The sequence below is a fragment of the Pan troglodytes genome, chromosome 14 (assembly GCF_028858775.2).
Source record: "Pan troglodytes isolate AG18354 chromosome 14, NHGRI_mPanTro3-v2.0_pri, whole genome shotgun sequence".
Lineage (NCBI taxonomy): Eukaryota > Metazoa > Chordata > Mammalia > Primates > Hominidae > Pan > Pan troglodytes.
The window spans coordinates 105603713-105622431 of NC_072412.2; the positions used below are offsets into that span (position 1 = coordinate 105603713).

General features: G+C 44.3%; 1 pseudogene; it reads right to left on the reverse strand.

The window, feature by feature from the left end:
• Positions 1–8613: 8613 nt before the first annotated feature.
• LOC100612204 (asparagine synthetase [glutamine-hydrolyzing]-like) overlaps positions 8614–18719 on the reverse strand; it is a 58269-nt pseudogene continuing 48163 nt past the window's right edge.

Here is an 18719-nt window from a genome sequence, read left to right on the forward strand (position 1 = left end):
ACAAACGCCAGCTGCCTCAACAAAAGTAGAAACCTAACCCTTTTATGTAATGTTTTAACAGAAAGGGTAGCTCTGTTTAATTAAAAACATTGATGATTCAGTGAAACAATAGAAACTCAAGTTCAAGTGGTGCTCTATTGATTTAAGATGATTTTTTACTAGCAATGGGTATAATTCATTTTTTTTCCCAGTTCTCTCTTGTGTAAAGGGGTTCCTTCTGGGGGCATTATTTGGGTGAATAGGAAAAGACAGAGATGGCTATTGCCTTAGAAACCTGATTAACGTATGTTGCTTTGAGGGTAAGGTGTTTAATTTATAAGTGCACCCCATATTTTTTGTCAGTTTATTCGCGGTGGGGAAGCTTTGAAAGTAGCTCCTCTCAGCAGGTTAAAAAGTGAAGTCTGCGTCGTGGCATTTAAATGTCTTTGTTATTGTGTCAGGCAAGTTGTTGAAAACTGCATGCCCGGAATATTAAGGTTGGGCTGCTAGAGGAGGCAAGTTGTGTGTGTGTGTGTGCGTGCGCGCACGCGCGCCCCTGGGCGCAGGGCTGTGTGTGCGAGGACAATTATTTTCATCAGCTGCTTGCTAGCCCGCGCCCGACTGCTCCTCTTTGCAGAACCGACGGGCTTTCAACTCTGGAAGTGAAGCAGGACGAATTCCTCCATGGAGACTCCCTCCTTGGGAACGTCGAACTCTCTCTGCCTTGGGGAGTGGGGCTCGATAAAGGGTACCTAGGTCGCACCCTGGCAGGGGAGCACTCGAGGGCCCGGGTTTCGCCATCCTGAGACCCCCGCGCGGATGGCCCAGGAGGGGCGCGGCGGCCCTGAGTCAAGGTGGGCGGGGGCAGGTGCTTCCCTCCACCGCGTTGTCCTACGCCGGCGCGGTCCCCACCGCCCGACCTAGCCCGGCGCCGGCCGAGCACGGCGGCCGCGCTTCGCACTCCTTCCTCTCACCGGGTCCGCAGGCCCGGCTTCACGATTCCCGGGCCCTCGGGCATGTGAGGGACTTGAGTGAATGCAGCTCCCTCAACTCACTCCCGCAAAACCACAGCCAAGAGGGCCTTAAGTCAGAGAACCCGGCCTAGGAGCCGCCCCTAGAGCCTCGGCGCGGGCCCCTTCCCCTTCCCCACATCGGTCGGCCGAGGGAGCCTAGAGCCGGTGGGAGACGGGCAGCGGCCTCTCCTGATCCTTTCCTGCGGTCATACAAGTTCCTAGGGTGGGCCGAGGACAGAGCGCCTCAGGCATCGTCGACTTCCCACGGCTGCGGCCCAGGCCCAGCCTGCGGCCTTGGAGCCATTCGCTCCAAGCCCCGACAGGCCGCGACCGCCTCGAGGGCCGCACTTCCGCCTGCTACCGACTTTCCGCGCACCCAGGGGTCAAAAGGCACGGCCCGCCTCGACCCACTTCCGGGGTCCGGCCTCCCCAGGTCCGGCTGGCCCCCACCCAGCCCAGGGCCCCTGTGGGTCCCGGAAGCCGGAGGACCGCTGAGACCGAGGCCTGGAGTCCGTCGCCCTCCGGGCCCACCTTGGCGGATGACAGTCGGGGAGGCCGAGGCCAGAAAGGGACCCGCGGGGGAAACGTCCACAGGGGCCCCTTAGGCCTACAGTGAATTATTTAAGCTGTTCCTGGTGTTTAAAGAGGTTTTTCAGTTTTTAAAGAATGTTGTAAAAATATATCAGCCCTTGTTAACTCCCTCATTACATGCTTTTTTTCCCTCAGCTGAACAAGCCCTATTTCCTGAGTCGCAGGAGCAATGTAAGTGTTTAAACGTGTGTCAAGTGTCTTATAAATAATACAAATTCATACAGAAGAGGAGGAGATTTAACTGATACCTGAAGGACTTGGCACAGCCACATTTGCTGTGCGGTTGTTTTTGGACAGGGACGTGTGGTCGGGAAACTGCCCTGACAGCGCCTGGTGGGGCTCTGTCCTCAGCTCAGCCCCGTGAGTCTGTCCCCACCCCTGTCTAGGAAAGCCCAGGAGGAGTTTGACCAGTTCGTGAGAGACGGTCCAGTGGTCTGCAGTTTCTATACTAGAGCGTCTATACTCAACTCAGTATTTTGGAGTTCCTTTTCTTATTTTTTATTTTTATTTTTTGAGACGGAGGTCTCACTCTGTCGCCCAGACTGGAGTGTATATAGTGGCTCAATCTCGGCTCACTGCAACCTCTGCCTCCCTGGTTTAAATGATTCTCCTGCCTCAGCCTCCCGAGTTGTTGGAACTACAGGCACCCGACACCACACCTGGCTAACTTTTGTATTTTTAGAAGAGAGACAGTTTCACCATGTTGGCCAGGCTGGTCTAGAACTCCTGACCTCAGGTGATCCACCCGCCTCAGCCTCCCAAAATGCTGGGATTACTGGCATGAGCCACCGTGCCCAGCCCTGGAGTTGTTTTTCTGTCTTTTCCTTTCAGCCTCCTATCCTTTCTCCATTTTTCCTTTCTGGTCTTTCTCCCTCAAAGTGTCTGCTGCTGTGACATTGCTATGACATCCCTCCCTCCTTGTTAGAATGAGGGTTAGTGCTGCTTCTGGCAAAAAAAGACAGTAAGAGGGTTGAGGTCTGGGCTTTAATTTGAGATCTGGGCCACAAAACCATTTGTATTCATTCTCGTCCCTAAAAAGCTAAAATAATAATAAGGAGGTTTGGCCATACATGGCTCACGCCTGTAATCCCAGGACTTTGGGAGGCCGAGGCAAGCGGATTGCCTAAAGTTGGGAGTTCGAGACCAGCCTGAGCAACATGGAGAAACTCCGTCCCTAACTAAAAATACGAAATTAGCCGGGCCTGGTGGTGCATGCCTGTAATCCCAGCTACTCCGGAGGCTGAGTCAGGAAAATCACTTGAACCTGGAAGGTGGAGGTTGCAGTGAGCCGAGATTGCACCATTGCACTCCAGCCTGGGCAACAAGAGCGAAACTCTGTCTCAAAAATAAGAAGAAGAGGAAGGAGGATGTTTTCTTCTGAGGAAGGTAAGTACAAAGTATTATTTTATAGTAAAATGGTGTATACTGTGTGGAAATTAGATTAAACTTCAGCAGTACTCCCCTGCTTTAGTTCATTGGATGATATTTTTCATATTGGTTGTCATTCTGAGAAAGATTTCTCTGGACATTCTATTTCTAGCTGTTTTAAAATGTCTAAACTAGAGGGAAATGTAGGAGTTTTCAATTATTAAAATAACCAAATGCTTTTATAAAGTCAGAACTATCTTGATTTTAAAACATCATGCTCATAGTATAATTATCGTCAGTGTAGTAACAAAAATTGACTGGATTGTGGACTTAAGGAACAGGTTACAAATTCACTTCCTAAGTGGTATTCCCCCAGCAATTTTTCTTTTTTCTTTTTTAATTTATTTATTTTGAGATGGAGTCTCACTCCGTCCCTAAGCTGGAGTACAGTGGCACAGTCTCGACTCACTGAAACCTGTGACTCCCTCATTCAAGGAATTCTCCTGCCTCAGCCTCTCAAGTAGCTGGGATTACAAGCACGAGCCACCACGCCCAGCTAACTTTTGTATTTTTAATAGAGACGGGTTTTCACCATATTGGCCAGAATGGTCTCAATCTCCTGACCTCATCTTCTGCCTGCCTCGGCCTCCCAAAGTGCTGGGATTACAGGCGTGAGCCACCGCGCCCGGCCACAACATTCTTAATGTAAGGGTTTGAAGCCTCTCTCAATCCTTGACCAACTGTTAAATTAGGCCTGATTGTTTTGCTGTATGCATTAGCGATGCTCTTGCCCTATTTCTTAAAATGATACCCCAGCCTTTAGTAAAACCCCATCTGGATATTTCTAAGGTGTTCAAGAGATGTCTTAGGTATTTTTTTTTCTTTTTTGAGTTGGAGCCTCACTCTCTTGCCCAGGCTAGAGTGCAGTGGCGTGATCTTAGCTCACTGCAACCTCCATCTCCCGGGGTCATGCAGTTTCCAGCTAATTTTTGTATTTTTAGTAGAGACGGGGTTTCACCATGTTGGCCAGGCTGGTCGCAAACTCCTGGCCTCGACTGAGCCCTGCCTCAGCCTCCCAAAGTGCTGGTATTGCAGACGTGAACTACTGCGCCTGGCCATCTCAGGTATTTTCAGTAGCAAGTCTGTTAGACTACTAGACTTAGTATATAATAGTATATTGCATTTTAAACCTCTTCTTGGCCCAGGCACGGTGGCTCACGCCTGTGATCCTAGCACTTTGGGAGGCTGAGGTGGGTAGATTACCTGAGGTCAGGAGTTCAGGACCAGCCTGACCAACGTGGTGAAACCCCATCTCTACTAAAAATACAAAATTAGCCGAGCATGGTGGCACATGCCTGTAATCTCAGCTACTTGGGAGGCTGAGGCAGGAGAATTGCTTGAACCCAGGAGGCGGAGGTTGCAGTGAGCCGAGATCGCGCCATTGCACTCCAGCCTGGGCAAACAAGAGTGAAACTCTCTCAACAACAACAACAACAACAAAAACCTAAACCTCTTCTCCAACTATTTACCTTCTTCTGGTGATTTTGCCACACCCTGTGTTTGCATGCACTGTTGTTGTTGGTTTTTTTTCTTTTTTCTTTTCTGGAGATAGATTCTCACTCTGTCACCCAGGTTGGAGTGCAGTGGCGCGATCTCAACTCACTGCAACCTCCGCCTCCCAGGCTCCAGCAATTCTCTTGCCTCAGCCTCCCTAGTAGCTGGGATTACAGGTGCATGCCACCACACCCGGCCTATTTTTGTATTTTAGTAGAGACGGGGTTTCACCATGTTGGCCAGGCTGGTCTCAAACTCCTGACCTCAGGTGATCCACCCACTTCGGTCTCCCAAAGTGCCGGGGTTACAGGTGTGAGCCACCGCGCCTGGCCTGCATGCACTGATGATAGGTCTGCTGGGTGTTCCCCCTCTTGTCAGGCATCTCTTCTGTGTGCATTGTTGCTGCTTTTCCTGGTTACAGCTGGTGTTGACTGTATGGGTAATATAGAGATGCTAAAGCTCTGAGGTATTTATTGTTAATTATCTGTGCTGTACTGTCTCAAAGGGTTTCAAAATGGTTTGCAATGTATTTTGTTACTGGTTTTAATAGAAACAGATATTTTCATTTTTACTTATACCTCTCTCTTTTCTTAGAACCTAGATTTGAATCCAAAGTAGTTGTGGTAGAGATCATTTCCAGTATCAGGCACTATGGTACTTTCAAAATTACTCCACTAAGCACCAAAGCTTTGTTTCTTTTTCTTTTTCTTTCTTTCTTTTTTTTTTTTTTTTGAGACAGAGTCTTGCTCTGTCGCCTGGGCTGGAGTACAGTGGCGCCATCTCCGCTCACTGCAAGCTCCGCCTCCCGGATTCACACCATTCTCCTGCCTCAGCCTCCAGAGTAGCTGTGACTACAGGCATCTGCCACCATGCCTGGCTAATTAGTGGAGATGGGGTTTCACCGTGTTAGCCAGGATGATCTCGATCTCCTGACATCGTGATCTGCCTGCCTTGACCTCCCAAAGTGCTGTGATTACAGGTGTGAGCCACTGCACCCGGCCCAAAGCTTTGTTTCTAAATGAAACTACTTGATCTTCTCTTGCTTAAGATAAGTTTACACCCAGGAGGCTTTTCAGTCTGTCATAGGAATACATTTCAGGTGGTTTTCTTCTTATGCTTTCAGAATTGCTCTGATACGTATGAACCCTAGTGATGGAAACAACTTAGATTTTATAGTTGGGGAGTAGTTGAGACTATTCCTCTTCCCAGTACACTCACGCAGACACAGATGTGTATGCACACTGATAAACTCCTAAATTGGCAGATGAAAACTTTGCTGAGCTTAACAAATGCCTTTTTGATATGTAAACAGTTCCTAAGAATGCCAGCCATCTGCTGAAAGCCAGACAATAAATTATGAACAGAATAGTCAATGCATACATAACTTATTTATTTGTTCTTAAACATTAGCCGTATCTAGGCAGTCTTTGAGATGAGCCTCTGTTGCTAAACTCAGATTCAGCATTTTGAACTTTTTTCTTTTTTGAGACGGAGTTTTGCCCTTGTTGCCCAGGTTGGAGTATAATGGCACGATCTCGGCTCACTGCAACCTCTGCCTCCTGGGTTAAAGCCATTCTCCTGCCTCAGCCTCTCAAGTAGCTGGAATTACAAGCACACACCACCATGCCCAGCTAATTTTTGTATTTTTAGTAGAGACAGGGTTTCTTTTCTTTTCTTTCCTTTTTTTTTTTTTTTTTTGAGACGGTGTTTCGCTCTTGTCACCCGGGCTGGAGTGCAATGGCGTGATCTCAGCTCACTGCAACCTCCGCCTCCCGGGTTCAAGTGATTTTCCTGCCTCAGCCTCCTGGGTTGCTGGGATTACAGGCACGCACCACCATGCCCAGCTAATTTTTATATTTTTAGTAGAGACGGGGTTTCACCATGTTGGCCAGGATGGTCTCAATCTCTTGACCTCGTGATCTGCCTGCCTGGGCGTCCCAAAGTGCTAGGATTTCAGGTGTGAGCCACTGTGCCTGGCCAGAGATGGGGTTTCTCCATGTTGGTCAGGCTGGTCTCGAACTCCCGACCTCAGGTGATCCACCCGCCTTGGCCTCCCAAAGTGCTGGGATTACAGGCTTGAGCCACCGCTCCCATCCTTCTTTTTTCTTTATGTACCACTCCCCAGTCCATGAAAGAAAATGGTGCCTCTTTATAGGAAAAGATGCATAGTACTTCATATAGTGTCAGGTAGCTTGTTCTCTAATGGTGGGGTTAAGGCAAGTATGGAACACAACGAAGTAATACAAGGTAAATAATGTTAAAGTATGGAAAGGGGCTAATACAAAATATAGTAAGTGCCTTAAGGAAGTATCAGGCCAGGCACGGTAGCTCATGCCTGTAATCTCAACACTTTGAGAGACTGAGGTAGGAGGATTGCTTGAGCCCCGGCGTTTGAGACCAGTCTGGGCAATATCATGAGACCTCATCTCTACAAAAAATCTAAAAATTAGCTAGGCATTGTGGCATGCGCCTGTAGTCCCATCTACTCAGGAGGTGCTTAAGCCCAGGAGGTCATGGCTGCAGTGAGCTGTGATCACGCCACTGCACTCAAGCCTAGGTGACAAAGAGAGTGAGACCTTATCTCAAAAGAGAGAGAAAAAGAGAAGAAATATCAGAAAATTTTTATTGGATAATCAAAGGTAGACAAGATAACATCAGAAACTATAAAAAATTACATACAAAGAAGCAACATTTAGGCTAGCAGTATACATCTCAACATTAATAAGACAGGTCTGAAGACAAAGGAATAATATTTTGAAAGAGCTAAGAGAAAATAACTGTAACTTAGATGCCATACCCAGCTAAACTATTATTCAAAAATGAGAGCTAAACAAAAACCAGATTTCAGAAAGTGGGAATTTACCACTTACAGACTTTTAATAATTATTACAGATTTTACAGTAGTAAATTCCCACTTTTCCAGATTTTAAACGTGGGAATTTACCACTTAAAGACCTTTAATAATTATTAGAGGTGTAGGATGTATAGGAGGAAAAATTATATTAAACCCAGCAGGAGAAAGTGGACTACAAGAAGGAATGGTATACAAAGAAGTTGATCACCAACATATGGGAATATTGAAATAATTATTGCATATATAAAATAATATTAATGACTAATTTGAGATATTTAAAACATGGAAGAAATACAACTTACCAAAACAGAAGATGATATAGAAAGTTAATGATACAGAAAATATATATATTTGGCCAGGCGCAGTGGCTCACACCTGTAATCCTAGCACTTTGGGAGGCCAAGGCGGGTGGATTGCCTGAGCTCAGGAGTTCGAGACCAGCCTGGGCAATATGGTGAAAACCCATCTCTACTAAAATACAAAAAATTAGCCAGGCGTGGTCATGGGTGCCTATAGTCCCAGCTACTTGGGAAGCTGAGGCAGGAGAATTGCTTGAACTAGGGAGGTGGAAGTTGCAGTGAGCCGAGATTGTACCACTGCACTCCAGCCTGGGTGACAGAGCAAGACTCTGTCTCCAAAAAAAAAAAAAAAAAAAAGAAAATCTATATATATTTGAATGTATATCATATATATTATACATATATAATTAATATAAAATGAATACAACCCACCAAAACTCAACATCATCTCTCAGTTTTGGTATATATATATAAACTTTTTTTTTTTTTTTTTGAGCTGGAGTTCCGCTCTTGTTGCCCAGGCTGGAGTGCAATGATGTGATCTTGGCTCACCGCAACCTCCGCCTCCCAGGTTCAAGCGATTCTCCTGCCTCAGCCTCCTGAGTAGCTGGGATTACAGGCATGCGCCAGCACACCCAGCTAATTTTGTATTTTTTGTAGAGACGAGGCTTCTCCATGTTGGTCAGGCTGGTCTCGAACTCCCGACCTCAGGTGATCTACCTGTCTTGGCCTCCCAAAGTGCTGGCATTACAGGCGTGAGCCACCGCACCCAGCCTCTATGTGATATTTTCTAGATCATCTCTCAGTTTTGAGAAGTTCTATTCATTTCGTATAATACATATATATAATTGTTAACAAGTTATTGAACAATCACTCCTCTTTTGGCCAAGCCAAAATAACTGATAACAGAGTGTAAACCACATACAACTGGACAAAATACATAAAACAACTGTTTTCAGATGTTGGACAGCAGGCAGTACGGGACTGTATCTGTTGGAGAAGGAAAATGCACAAGTTGAGCCTCACAATTTGCCTTTCTGTGTGGAGGCACTTTGTGATCCATGGTGCAGGGAGGTGGAACCCTTGTAGAATATTGTGGTCTTCATGAGTTGAAGATATAGAGATTGGATTTTTGAGCTGTTGAGTTCTATAATGGCTAGGTCAGGTACCAGAGAGGGAGCTCCACAGAGAAGTAGCACTAAAAGTCTGCATAAGGGCCACTTAAGTCTTTGACAAAATATAAGCTGTGTATTCACAGGGAGAAACTCTGCAAGACCTGGCAGAGAGTAGCTACAGTGTAGCTGAATGGAGACTCCAGAAATCATACTGCACTGGAAGAGATGTTGGACTTTCAGTCAGCCACAAGAGAGACCTCACTAAACACACCACTTAACAACATAGGAGTATGGCTATTCTGACCCTAAAGTGTCTACTAGACCCATGCAAACAAAATTTTAAAACAATTGAGTTGATAGGTCATTTTATTTTGTTTTATTTATTTTTTCTTGAGACAGAGTTTCGCTCTTGTTGCCCAAGCTAGAGTGCAATAGCGTGACCTTGGCTCACTGAAACCTCCGCCTCCTGGGTTCAAGGGATTCTCTTCCCTCAGCCTCCCGAGTAGCTGGGATTACAGGCACCCACCACCATGCCCGGCTAATTTTTGTATCTTTAATAGAGATAGGGTTTCACCATGTTGGCCAGGCTGGTCTCGAACTCCTGACCTCAAGTGATCTGCCCACCTTGTCCTCCCAAAGTGCTGGGATTACAGGCGTGAGCCACCTGGCTGATATGTCATTAAAAAAAAAAAAAAAAAAATCCAGCCAGGCACAGTGGCTCATGCCTGTAATCCCAGCACTTTGGGAGGCCAAGGCAGGTGGATCATGAGGTCAGGAGTTTGAGACCAGCCTGGCCAACATGGTGAAACCTCATCTCTACTAAAAATACAAAAATTAGCCAGGTGTGGTGGCAGGTGCCTGTAATCCCAGCTACTCAGGAGGCTGAGGCAGGAGAATTGCTTGAACCTGGGAGGCGGAGGTTGCAGTGAGCCGAGATCGTGCCACTGCACTCCAGCCTGGGTGACAGAGCAAGATTCCGACTCGGAAGGAAAAAAAAATCCATATAAGACTGGGTCTGGTGACTCATGCCTATAATTCCAGCATTTCAAGATGCTGAAGTGGGAGGATTGCTTGAGACCAGGAGGAGTTCAAGACCAGGCTGGGCAACACAGCAATATCCCATCTCTACAAAAAAATTTAAAAATTAGCTGTTGGGAGCGGGGTGGTGGCACATGCCTTTAGTCCCACCTACTTCAGAGGTTGAGATGGAAGGATCTTTTGAGCCTGAGAGGTTGAGGCTGCAGTGAGCCTAGATCGTACTCCAGCCTGGGTGACAAAGCGAGACTCCATCTCAAAAAAAAAAAAAAAAAAAAAAAAACCTGCCAGAACAAAATTCTTTGAAAAAAGAATATCCAGACCCCAAGTAATATTCACAGTATTTAGCATAAATGTTAAAGATTATTAGAAAAGGCCAGGCGCAGTGGCTCACACCTGTAATCCTAGCACTTTGGGGGACCGAGTTGGGTGAATCACTTGAGGTCAGGAGTTCAAGACCAGCCTGATCAACATGGTGAAGCCCCGTCTTTACCAAAAATACAAAATTAGCTGCGCGTGGTGGCGTGAACCTGTAGTCTCAGCTACTCGGGAGGCTGAGGCAGGAGAATCACTTGAACCCTCAAGGCAGATGTTGCAGTGAGCTGAGATTGCACCACTGCACTCAAGTCTGAGCAACAGAGTGGGACTCTGTCTAAAAAAAAAAAAAAAAAAAAAAAAAAAAAGAAAGGCAAAGAAGTAGGAAATTGATATGTGTAACTAGGAGTAAAACAGTCAATAGAGACAGACAAAGACTGAGAGTTGACAGAAGTATAAGAATAAGCAAAAAGGGCTTAATGTGAGTATTTTAAATGTTTAAGAATTAAAGGAGGCCAGGTGTGGTGGCTCATACCAGTAATCCCAGCCCTTTGGGAGGCTGAGGCAGGCGGATCACTTGAGGTCAGGAGTTCTAGACCAGCCTGGCCAACATGGTGAAACCCTGTCTCTATTAAAAAAAAAAAAGAAAAGAAAATTAGCCAGGCATGGTGGCGGGCACCTGTAATCCTAGCTACTTGGAAGGCTGAGGCAGGAGAATTGCTTGAACCTGGGAGGTGGAGGTTGCAGTGAGCCGAGATCATACCACTATACTCCAACCTGGGCTACAGAATGAGACTCCATCTCAAAAATAAATAAATAAAATAAACAAATTAAAGGAAAAGAAGGACCTAGTGAATGAAAAGATAGGAAATATTAGTTGAAAAATGGAAACTATTTCAAAAGAACCAAATAGAAATTCAAGAACTGAAAAATATGATATCTAAAGGGAAAATTATACAGGATGGGCTTGACAGTGGATTTGATGTGGCAGAAGGCAGAATCAGTGAACTTGAAGACAAGGCAAAAAAAAAAAAAAAAGATCCAAACTGAAGCACAGACAGCAAAATGCTAGGAGGAAAATTTTAATGGAAGATCAGTGACCTCTTGGACAAGATTTTTGGAACAGGAACCCCATAAGGATGGAAAAGAATAAGGAAGAAAAAAATTTTGAAGCAATAGTGGCTGAAAAATCTGACATATTGGAGGAAAACTATAAACCTACAGATTCAAGAAGTTTAACAAACCCCAAGTAAGATAAACAAATGAAAACACAACTAGGGGCCCGGGCACAGTGGCTAATACCCTGTAATCCCAGCACTTTGGGAGGCTGAGGCCAGCCAATTGTTTGACTCCAAGAGTTCGAGACCAGCCTGGGCAACATGGTGAAACCCTGTCTCTACCAAAACTACAAAAAAATTAGCTGGGCGTTGTGGCACATGCCTGTAATCCCACCTACTCAGGAGGCTGAGGCAGGAGGACCACTTGAGCCTAGGAGGTCAAGGGTGTAGTGAGCTTTGATCATGCTGCTGCACTCCAGCCTGGGTGACAGATGAAGACCCTGTCTCAAAAAAAAAGGCTGGGCGCAGTGGCTCACGCCTGCACGCCTGTAATCCCAGCACTTTGGGAGGCTGAGATGGGCGGATCACCTGAGGTCAGGAGTTCGAGACCAGCCTCAACATGGAGAAACCTCGTCTCTACTAAAAATACAAAATTAGCCAGGCGTAGTGGTGCATGCCTGTAATCTCAGCTACTGAGGAGGCTGAGGCAGGAGAATCACTTGAACCTGGGAGGCAGAGGTTGTGGTGAGCCGAGATTGTGCCATTGCACTCCAGCCTGGACAACAAGAGCGAAACTCCGTCTCAAAAAAAAAAAAAAAAAAAAAGAAAAAGAAAAAGAAAAAACACAACTAGGCACATTATAGTTGAATTTCTAAAAACCGAAGACAAAGATAAATAAAAGACAACTAACTAAATTTAGGAAACATAACGAAGAATGACTTCTCATCAGAAACAACATAAGCCAAGGGGATAGCATTTTTAAAGTGCAGAAAGAAGACGATGTCAACCTATATCCAATGAAAATATCCTTCTAAAATGAAGGGGAAATAAAGATATTTTCAGATAGGTTAGAGAATTAGTCACTAGCAGGTCTGCACTATGAGAGATGTTAAAGGAAAGCTGAAGGAAAAAGATACCAGGTAGAAAAATCATGTCTACGAGAAGGAATGAAGAACACGTGAGCATTTGTGGGTAAATATAAGAGACTTTTTTCATTTTTAAATTCCTTTAAAACATAATCGACAATTTAAAGCAAAAACAAAATAAAATGGTGATTTATTGTGGGGCTTAAATTATGTAGAAGTGAACTGTAATGGCCATAATAACACAATACACAGGAAGGGAAAAATGGAAGTTATCATTTTAAGATTCCTTTGTTATATACAAAATGGTCCAATATGAATTCATGGTAAAGTGTGTAATAAGTTAAGAATGCATATTATAACCCCTAGAACATTGGGTGAAAAACAAAGAGGTATAATAAAAAGCCAATAGAGGACACAAAGTGGAAAACAAAAATAATCCAAAATAATGCAGAGAAAGGGGGAAAAAACAGCAACAACAAAAACATCTTGTAGTATCTAGTACTAATAGAAAACAAAGATTCAGATAGTGGCCTGAAACCCAACAATTTTTAAAACAGTTTTACTGTGTCGCTCAGGCTAGAACAGTGGCCCCCAACCTTTTTGGCACAAGGGACCTGTTTTGTGTAAGACAGTTTTTCCATGGATGGGGGAGAGGGGATGGTTTCAGGATGATTCAAACACATTACATTTATTGTGTACTTTATTTATATTATTATTACATTGTAATGTATAATGAAATAGTTATACAACTCACCATCATGTAGAATCAGTGGGAGCCCTGAGCTTATTTTCCTGCAACTAGATGGTCCCATATGGGGGGTGATGGGAGACAGTGACAGATCATCAGGCATTAGATACTCATAAGGAGAATCTAGATCCCTCATAGATCCCTCACATCCCCAAGTAGCTGGGACTTTAGGTGTGTGCCACCATGCCTGCCTAATTTGTGTGTGGATAGAAAAATATTATATACCATGTAAACACTAATCATGAGGAAATGGAGTGGCTTTTAATGTCAGAAAGGTATACTTCAAACAAAGAATATTATCAGAGGCTGGGTGTGGTGGCTCACACCTGTAATCCCAACACTTTGGGAGGTAAAGGCAGGCAGATCACCTGAGGTCAGGAGTTTGAGACCAGCCTGACCAACATGGAGAAACCCTGTCTCTACTAAAACTACAAAATTAGCTGGGTGTGGTGGTGCATGCCTGTAATCCCAGCTACTCAGGAGGCTGAGGCAGGAGAATCGCTTGAACCCGGGAGGTGGAGGTTGCAGTGAGCCAAGATCTGGTCATTGCACTCCAGCCTGGGTGACAAGAGCAAAACTTCATCTCAACAACAACAACAAAAAATAATATTATCAGAGAAAAAAGGGACATTTCAGAACGTTTATAAAGACAGTCTTATACAGCCTGTTGACCCTTGAACAACTGTGTAAGAGTGTGTTTGGGCCTGGAACATTTTCTTTTTCTTTTTTTTTTTCTTTTTAAAGACGGAGTCTCGCTCGGTTGCCCAGGCTGGAGTGCAGTGGTGCTATCTTGGCTCCCTGCACGCTCCGCCTCCCGGGTTCATGCCATTCTCCTGCCTCAGCCTCCTGAATAGCTGGGACTACAGGCACCCGCCACCACACCTGGCTAATTTTTTGTATTTTTAGTAGAGACAGGGTTTCACCATGTTAGCAAGGATGGTCTCGATCTCCTGACCTCGTGATCCGCCCGCCTTGGCCTCCCAAAGTGCTGGGATTACAGGCGAGAGCCACCGCGCCCGGTCAGAACATTTTCTTATATGGAGATAAAGAAACTTCACAACTTGTGCTTGGCATATTGCCTTGCTTGGGATTATCTTCCCCTGTTCTAGGCTAGATGTTTATTACCTTGTTTTACTTAAAGTGTGTGCTTCATGTGTGCCTGGCCAACCCCACTATGATATCTGTTCCCAGAAGGGAGCAGATGGTGTCCTTCACCTATAACACAAGATGGTTGTCTGCAGACCATCTCCCTGCATTGGCTATGTGGTCAGACTCACTGGCCTTGGGGGAACGAATGCTTGCTGTTGAAGCTGATCTCTTTCAGTGTCTGTTCTCTACATGAGTAAAGTATTGTTCCATCCAGTGCCTGTATGAGTTGTGTCTTTTAAACAATGGAGTGGTTTGACATCCATGGAGTGGGCTGGCATCCTGGGACTGCTGCTTCTGATGGTGGGGAACAGGTGTCACTTACTCAAGAAATAATGATAAACATTCATGGAGAAAATAGAATAGTGTGAAATGGGCAGAACTAAAGGGAAAAGTGCAGAAATCTATACTTTTTTTTTTTTTTTTTTTTTTTTTGAGCCTTGCTCTGTTGGGAGGCTGAAGTGCAGTGGCACGATCTTCTGCTCACTGCAACCTCTGCCTCCCGGGTTCATGCGATTCTCCTGCCTCAGCCTCCCAAGTAGCTGGGACTACAGGTGTGCGCCACCACACCTGGCTAATTTTTGTATTTATAGAATAGACGGGGTTTTGCCATGTTAGCCAGGCTAGTCTGGAACTTCTGACTTCAAGTGATCCATCTGCCTCGGCCTCCCAAAGTGCTGGGATTACAAGCATGAGCCACAGTGCCTGGCCCCCAAAGCTACAATTACATTTGATGAGTTTAGTATCCTTCTCTTAGTTATTGACAAAACAGAGAAAAACTCAGTGGTGATACAGATACTTTTAACAACTTTATTACCTGAGCCTAACTGAAATATATAAACACTACACCCAAGATTTGGTTTAAACAACATTATCAACCACTTTGAGATAACTGGCATTTATATAACACTACGCACAATCATATATGTATTCTTTTCTTTTCTTTTTTTTTTTGAGACAGAGTCTTGCTCTGTCGCCCAGGCTGGAGTGCAGTGGCACGATCTCGGCTCACTGCAAGCTCCGCCTCCCGAGTTCATGCCATTCTCCTGCCTCAGCCTCCCAAGTAGCTGGGACTACAGGCACCTGCCACCGCGCCCAGCTAATTTTTTGTATTTTTAGTAGAGATGGGGTTTCACCGTGGTCTCAATCTCCTGACCTCATGATCTGCCTGCCTCGGCCTCCCAAAGTGCTGGGATTACAGGCGTGAGCCACCGTGCCCAGCATATGTATTCTTTTCAATTGCAATTTGAACATTTGCCAAAATAGACAATATGCCATGTCATAAATCTAGTCTCAAAATTCAAAAGATAAAAATTATACAGATATGTGACCTAAATTAAGTGAAATTAGGAATTGAAAACAAAAAGGATATTTGGAAAATGCTGAAATATTTGGAAATTAAGCCACACAGCCTATGTAACTTATGGATCAAAGAAGAAATCACAAAGGAGGTTAGAAAATATGTTGAGCTGGATGATAATGAAAACACATAAAACCTGGGGACACAATTAAAGCAGTCCTTAGAGAGAAATTTGTAGCTTTAAATGCTCATGTTAAAAAATAAGAAAGGTGGCTGAGCACTGTGGCTCACACCTGTAATCCCAGCACTTTGGGAGGCTGAGGTGGGTGGATCACCTGAGGTCAGGAGTTCAAGACCAGCCTGGCCAACATGGTAAAATCACGTCTCTATGAAAAATACAAAAAATTAGCCGGGCATGGTGGCACGCGCCTGTAATCCCAGCTACTCAGAGGCTAAGGGAGGAGAATCCCTTGAACCAGGGAGGTGGAGGTTGCAGTGAGTCGAGATCGCTCCGCTACACTCCAGCCTGGGCAACAAGAGCGAAACTCTGTCTCAAAAAAAAAGAGAAAGATTAAAAATCAATTATTTGGCCGGGCGTGGCAGCTCACACCTGTAATCCCAGAACTTTGGGAGGCCGAGGTGGGTAGATCACCTGAGGTCAGGAGTTGGAGACCAGCCTGGCCAATATGGTGAAATCCCATCTCTACTAAAGATACAAAAAATTAGCCAGGCATGGTGGCACGCACCTGTGGTCCCAGCTACTCAGGAGGCTGAGGCAGGAGAATCGCTTGAACCCAGCAGGCGGAGGTTGCAGTGAGCTGAGATCATACCACTGCACTCCAGCCTGGACAACAGAGTGAGACTCCATTTAAAACAAAACAAAACAAAAATCAATTATTTACAATCCCATTGTAAGAAACTAGAGAAAGAGAGCAAATTTAACTCAGAATTAGCAGAAGGAAATAAATAATAAACCGTAGAAACTAATGCAATAGAAAATGGATAAATAATAGAGAAAAAGTTTTTTTTAGAAGATGTTATCACAAGGCTGGGCTCAGTGGCTCACGCCTGTAATCCCAGCACTTTGGGAGGCCAAGGCGGGTGGATCACCTGAGGTCAGGAGTTCGAGACCAGCCTGGCCAACATGGTGAAACCCCATCTCTACTAAAAATACAAAAAAAATTAGCTAGGTTTGGTGGCAGGCCCCTGTGATCCCAGCTACTTGGGAGGCTGAGGCAGGAGAATTGCTTTAACCTGGGAGGCAGAGGTTGCGGCATTGCACTCCAGCCTGGGCAACAAGAGCGAAATTCCCTCGCAAAAAAAAAAAAAAAAAGATGTTATCACATTTAAAAAAAAAAGAAAAAACCCTCTAACTAGAATAATTAAGGGAGAGAGAGTATGTGTGTGCACACAAATTACCATAAAAGAAGTGAAAGATATCAAAAAGATATCAGTTGCAGCCAAGTGTGGTGGTGCACACCTGTAGTACGAGCTATGTGGGAAGCTGAGGTGGGAGGATTGTTTGAGCCCAGAAGTTCGATACCAGCCTGGGCAACACAGCAAGACCCAATCTCTTAAAAAAAACAAAAAAAAGGGAATCAGTTGCCAGTAAATTTGGCAACTTATATGACATGGACAGATTTCTTGAAAGACATAAATACCAAAACTGACAAAACAAGAAATTGAAAATTTAATGGTTATGTAGTATAGTTTGGATATGGTTTGTTTGTCCCCACCAAAGCTTGTGTTGAAATTTGGTCCATGATGTGTGGAGGTGGATGCTAGTGGGAGATGTTTAAAACATGGTGGATATCTCATGAATAGCTTGGTGTAGGTCTCCCAGTAGTGCATGCTTACTCTGAGAAGCTGGATTAGTTCCCACATGGATGAATTAGTTCTCATAGAATGGATGGTTATAAAGCCCGGATGCACCTCAGATCTTGCTCTCTTCGCTTGTATCTGCTTCTCCCTTGAACTTTCTCTACCATTTTAAAACGTAGCCTTCACTAAAAGCCAAACGGATGCCAGTTTTGTGTTTCTTACACTTCCCAGTCTGCAGAACCATGAGCTAAATAAATCTCTTTTCTTTATAAATTACCCAGACTCAAATATTCTGTTACAGCAACATGAAACGGACTAAAACACTATCTAGTAAAGAATTTGAATTCATAAATATAAACCTTTTCATCTCAATAGAAACAAAAAAAAGCATTTGACAAAATTTAACTCTTGTTCATGATAAAAACTCTTAGCAAACTAAGAATAAGGCATCTTCCCTATAAGATAAGGAGCATCTACAAAACAAAAAACAACAACAAAAAAAACCCAGCTAACATATTACTCAATGGTAAAAGACTAAATAGTTTCTAAGATTGGGAACAAGATAAGGATGTCAGCTCTAACCACTTTTATTCAAGATTGTGCTGGAGATCCTAGCCTTGTAGACAGTGCAGTAAGTCAAGAAAAAAAGACAGAAAAAGCGTAAGAATTAATAATTGGTAATGAATAAAAACATTTGCAAAGGATATGACTAATAGGTAGAAAATCTAAAGGAATCTATGAACTATCCAAAGTAATAAGTATAATTTAGCAAGATAACTAGATACAAGGTAAACATATGAAAACCAACTTTATTTTTGTAAATTTTCTTTTAAGAGACAGGATCTCACTATGTTGCCCAGGCTGGATTCAAACTCATGGGTTCAAGCAACCCTCCCATCCCATGCTCTTGAGTAGCTGGGATTACAGGCATTCCACCACACCTGGCTTCAAATGAAGGTTTTAAAATGCCATTAGCAATAACATAGAAAATGGCTTGGAAAAAAAAAACTAACAAAGATGTGAAGAAGGAAGGAAATAACATTGAGCACAGAAAAGAATGACTAGAAATCAAAGAAACAATTGGAGGCTCAAAAAAACCAAAGGTGGAGGCCGGGCATGGTGGCTCATGCCTATAATCCCAGGACTTTGGGGACAAACTTTTGGCAAAAAAGAATTTTAAAAGGCACAAAAGTACAATAGTTGGCATTTTTTAAAGGTGCAAAACTGTAGATATGGTAGGGATTCTTAAAAATTATAAGAGAAGCCGGGGGCAGTGGCTCATGCCTGTAATCCTAGCCCTTTGGGAAGCTGAGGCAGGTGCCTGAGCTCAGGAGTTTGAGACCAGCCTGGGCAACATGGTGAAACCCTGTCTCTACTAAAATACAAAAAATTAGCCGGGCATGGTGGCATGTGCCTGTAATCCAGCTACTTGGAAGAC